Here is a 5,418-nt window from a genome sequence, read left to right as displayed (position 1 = left end):
CACAGCTCAGCAGAGGGGCTGGGGAACCCTCGATTGATTTTCTACACATAACGAAGCCTGGTAGGAACCAACTCGGAGGTGTAACACTGCTGTAGATGAGGCTATGAACACCACCAGGAGCTACGTCAGCCTTGAAGCTTCTTTCTGAGACAAACCTCACAGCATGCGGAGACCAGCAACTCCACTACATCAACACAGCAGTGCCTCACCTAGGACACCCTGGCTGTGCTGGTGAAATAACACCCAATCTTACCTGTCTTTTTTAAAATAGTTTGCATTGAGTACATTGTTATTAATTTGTTCAATAACTATTCTCTCCCCTCCCAGTGATCCAGAGAATGATGTTAAACATAGCTGAACACATGACAACCAACATAGGTGCTTCTGGATCCACAGCCTGTCCTTGCTCCACTTGTTTGACAATTAGCGCTCTCTGGATCGCCGCCCTGGTGGATTGGAGGAGCACTGATGGATGGCTTTTGTGTGCTGAAATAATTAAGCAGCCCAATCTGGGAAGCGTCATTATGGCAGGACTCCTAGTCAACACAAAGCAAACACACTTAATATTCATCAAAATCTCTCCGATTAAATGAGGTGAGAAAAAACTGTTATTTAAATTTATTTCCATTAAACAGAACAGATTTCTTTCTTTTTTTGCTTCTTTTCATTGGATCTCTTGATTGTCTTTTAGGGAGAGGGCAACCAATGCCAAATAAGGACACTATTAATCAAAGGAAGATATGGCCTCTCACCTCACCCAAAAAGGACTCATTTGTAGGAAAAAGATTTATTCGTCTGTTTGAATTTCCTCCTTTCCATAAAACAATCTGCTGAAGGCAGCTACCAAACACATCATGAAGGTTTATTTAATGCAGGTTAAGACAGCCTGAAATAGAAAATTAGGCCCCTACTGTAAACAGGCATTTAATGTCCTCTCAATTAGGGGAAGCAAGATGGAAAATAAAAAGCCTCAGTGGTTGTTTAGTGAGGACACATGATGACTATTTCACACATCATTTCCATGTCATATTGCAGCATTAATAATAACAAAATAACAATAATAATAACAATAGTAGTAGTAGTATTAGCAACAGCAATCATAATTAGCACAACAACAATAATAATTAATAATAATTGTTATTAACATTTGTTTAGACTGGGCTACAATAACAATAATCATATAATAATAATTAGTATTTTTAACAACATAGCCCAGTCTAAACAAGTATGTTTTTAATCTGGAGCTAGATCATAAACGCATATGCCTATCTGTGGAGGTAGAGCTGCCAGCAAAATTTTACAGTAGTGTAATTAGGAATTTAGGAAATTACTGTTGGAGTTAGCACACATCTCAGCCTAAGGTAGAGTTAGCATACATCTCAGCCTAAGGTACATTTACATTTACATTTTATGGCATTTTATCCAAAGGGACCTACAATTATGACTGAATACTGAACTTGAGCCATTGAGGGTTAATGGCCTTGCTTAGGGGCCCAACAGTGGTAACTTGGCAGGGTTAGCATACATCTCAGCCTAAGGTAGAGTTAGCACACTTCTCATTTTCGATATGCATACAATCACTTGCAGACTGCAGTGTATTATTTACATTGCCTTTATTTTGCTAACACTTTTAGCCACAACTGAGGTAAATATCCAACACAAGCATACTTCAGATACAGAATTATACAACTCTCTCTCTATTTTATATATATATATATAAAAAGCCCAGCTGCCTCACTCTACATGAAATGTAAGCAAAGGGCTGATCCTTGTGCGGGTGAGGGGTTCTGCTAACAGGAAGCAGGCTTTGGCACATGTAACCAGGCAAAGCAGCCTGCAGGAAACACTCCATTTGGCAGCTCAGAATCAGTGTGTAGCAAAGCATAGTGAGGGAGGGGAGAAAAACCAATCCCCCAGACTGCAGCCGTGGTTACCAAGAGCCCTGTCCTCCTGGGCTCCACGGTGACAGCTGGACTCGGCAGCAGTGTGGAGCCGAGTGGTGTGATTCACACTTCTTCACATTCCGTTGCAGTATGCAGGATCTGTTAAGCCAACGCGTTTGCCTAGAAATAGAGGCTAAGCGATGGATCATGTGGCGTGTCAGGCTGGAGGAGCACTGGGTCACATGGCATGATAGCCTAGTGTGATTGTGGGTGGAGCCAGGGTGATGCCCACCCAAAATCCGGGTCCAGTCAGGGTCCCATGTCTGCTCTCTCCCGTTAGCACTTGTAAACTTGTCATTTGAATTAGTTGGAAATGTAAAATAAAGAATATCGAAGCAAATAAGGTCCAAATTCATGCAAACCAAATTATTTCTGCATCACAATCACAGGCAAGGCCATAATTTCATCAAAGCCATATGATTTCTGAAGTTCATCTCCCTGACAACTGATCATTCCAAAATCAAAAGGTCAGTCCACACCAGAGATCTGCGGTTGATGTTAAACACAAACCACATCTCACCTTACCATTATCTTAGTGGTATAGTGCAGTGGGTAATAAGGTTGCCAGTCCCACTGGGAACTGGGGTTTAGCTCCTTCTGGGTAAGTGTTCTACGCTATACCAGTATGAAGTCCTGTGCAGGACTCAATACTACATTCGACCACCTCTCAAACATGCTTGAAATTGTAAATCACTTTGGATAAGAGTGCCTGTAAAAATATTATAATCACACTTACACAGTCCAATGGGGTCAAGTTTACAAGTGAACATGAAGTAATGTAATTAAAACCCTATACATTATGCTATTATATTCATTTCATTGAGGAGATAGAGGACAGGAGAGACATAGAAAATAGAAGAAAGTATGTAGCATGTGTTTGCTCATATGTACAGCTACGCACGTATTATGTGTGCACATGTATCTGTCTGCTGGGCCGTCTGTATGACTGCTGGGGTCCTGTGTACAATACTACATCCATAAACTGAAGCATATGACAATATGCTGTGATAAAAACCACATCCAGCTTAGCTGAATGTGTACAATATGAACAAACAAACATGCCCCATTTTCAGGGTGTTCCTCGTGCGAGCCGCTTATTGGGGCCAAATGATATATTTTTTTCAGACTGCTGGAAATCTTTGCGAATCCGTGATGCATTAAGACACAATGCTTTTCTGTTAAAGCTCCTGGCAGAGAACCGCGGATTTCCAAATGCATACCAGCCTTGCGTTCGAGTGATGTTATCGGCTGTCTTCAGCTACCGTGATCCTGACAGAGTAAGACTCATCAGGCCTACCTAACTCCGGCCTAATGCACTGCACTTTGTTGCTACGCCTGTGTAAAAAGTTTTTACCCGATTCTTTCTGTCTTGTTACATTTCTATGGCCAGCTGTTATTTCGCAAAATGTATTACAGTGGCTATTCTATACCAGTTCATAAAAGTATTCATGCACAGTGTAGAAGCATAGACACTTTGAGTCTATAGATCCTGAACATAGACTTTATTGCCATTTTATGCATAATGCAACTCTAGTGTCTTCTGTCTGCAGTGAGATACAGTATACTGTCTATACTGTGCATCTAGGGTACACAGTATGTGTGTCTGTAGTTTATATGGAATGCAATCTATCAACTGAGGAACATCACAAAGGTTTCATATTTTGAAAATTAACATGCTTTTGTTTCTGTCTAGACTAAACCTGACTTAAATATTGATATACTGCCACACATCAGGTTGTACCAAACTTGCAGCCAGACTTAGAACTAAAGCATGCTATTCATTGGAACAGATTTACTATTTAAATTTGAACTTTCACTTAAAGCCTTACATGAACTGGCATTAAGTTATATTGTACTGTAGTTCCTAATGCTAGACAGTAGTTGTCAGAGAGCAACTCGTTATGTGGGCTGTAACAGGGGACTGCCATTTTGTTATAAGTGTCTTGGAGTCCTTTTTAACTATTTTTTAAAACTGCATTTCCTTTAATCTGAATTTGAGGTCTGTTCTATTTGATAAATCATTTGATTTAAATTTTTAGTTTATTGCTTTGCCTCTACACGTTGTGCTATACAAACTAGTGTTTTCTATACTGATTGGATCCTGGCCTGGGAGACTTCTTCAGGGAAGTGTCTTATTGTGCCTCTACGTGTACCCGCTACATGCGGAAAATGACCCTTTCACAAAAGACTTTAAATGTAAGGGAGTCATTTCCACAACAGGCTTCAGTGTATGTGCAACAAGCGGAGGTGTATTCATCTCCTAGTCAGAGACGGCCGGGCCTCTTTTAGTTACAGCTCACAGTAATATGAATAGAGCGTCCCCGCTAACAACTCAAGGCGCATTATAAAATACGCCAAAGAGCTCTTGAGGCAAGTAGCATCGCTCATACAAATTATGCTACTGGGTCATAAGGAATAACTTGCTAGTTAGCATGACCAAACGGCAACAGCTTTCGTTCATTTTTCAACACGCTGGTGTTAGAACTGGGCAGCCAATCCTTCCACCGTGTTTACATCACGAGAGCAAGGGCGTGCGGTGTCTGGTCAGATGGAATAGCCTTCCAGAAGGTAGCTAAAATGCTCGCGCTATCTGTCATGCACTGCTGATAGTATCAGGGTCTGACTTAGCTTCAGATTTTAACTCTCTGCTCCTAAAATATCTGAGTCAGTCGTGCAGCCTTCCACAGGACAGGCTATTTTAAACAAGTCTGGTGAAATCCAGGTAACCAGCCTATTTCTAGGTCTGCGTTTTGTTTGCTTCTTTATTTCATGTGGAGTTTGTTTGTCAACCTCTGCATTAAACTTTGATGTGGAGTATTCCCATATCTTGTTCTGCTTAAGAGGAATGGCAGCCATTATTAAATATAAATGTAAATATTCTGCCCGTATCTGTAACGGAGGCAGCACAGCAGAGCTCGCTGCTGACGTTTTGCTCAGAAACACTGCTGGATAGATTTTTTTATCCAAGCAGTCTAAGAGGTTTTTTTTGTTGTTGTTTGTTTGGTTTTTTTTTCTTCTGGTGAATGTGAGCTTTGATTTCTGGCATTTCCCTTTAATCATCGCTGTGTGGGACAAATAAGACTTCCCTCTGTATGGTGGTTACCAAATACGCAATAAGGAACTGACTTTTAAACAACATGGACATGACCTTTAAACTGTCTATAGAACTGGAAGTGGGAGAGGCTTGTGGTGTTTTATTTTATGCCATTGTGTAGACAACTGAACTAGATGTTTCTTTCCCCTCTTAGTAGCATGTTATGAAAAGAATACGACTAAATGATGCTAAACATACGTATTTCATAAATGCATGCTAAGCTCTTACTGCTTACTAAGAAATGGACCTAACAATAACAAATATTCATATAAAACATGTCTAGTTACATCACTTACATTACTGCCTTATGAGCTAGTAAACATATCTATTTGATCAGTTTTACAGTGAAATAAAACATGTTTCTCTATGTGTGACTCTACG

The 5,418-nt window shown here is 40.4% G+C and overlaps 1 long non-coding RNA gene across 1 annotated transcript; it reads left to right on the top strand.

Annotated features, from left to right (window-relative positions):
* Positions 1 to 1,014, top strand: LOC145657397 (uncharacterized). Its single transcript, XR_014123033.1, has 3 exons — positions 1 to 231; positions 328 to 594; positions 692 to 1,014. It is a non-coding gene; the product is annotated as an uncharacterized LOC145657397 (long non-coding RNA).
* Positions 1,015 to 5,418: the final 4,404 nt, after the last annotated feature.

The sequence above is a fragment of the Electrophorus electricus genome, chromosome 4 (genome assembly GCF_041902795.1).
Source record: "Electrophorus electricus isolate QZ-2024a chromosome 4, ASM4190279v1, whole genome shotgun sequence".
Classification (NCBI taxonomy): domain Eukaryota; kingdom Metazoa; phylum Chordata; class Actinopteri; order Gymnotiformes; family Gymnotidae; genus Electrophorus; species Electrophorus electricus.
This window is presented reverse-complemented; position numbering and strand designations above follow the sequence as displayed.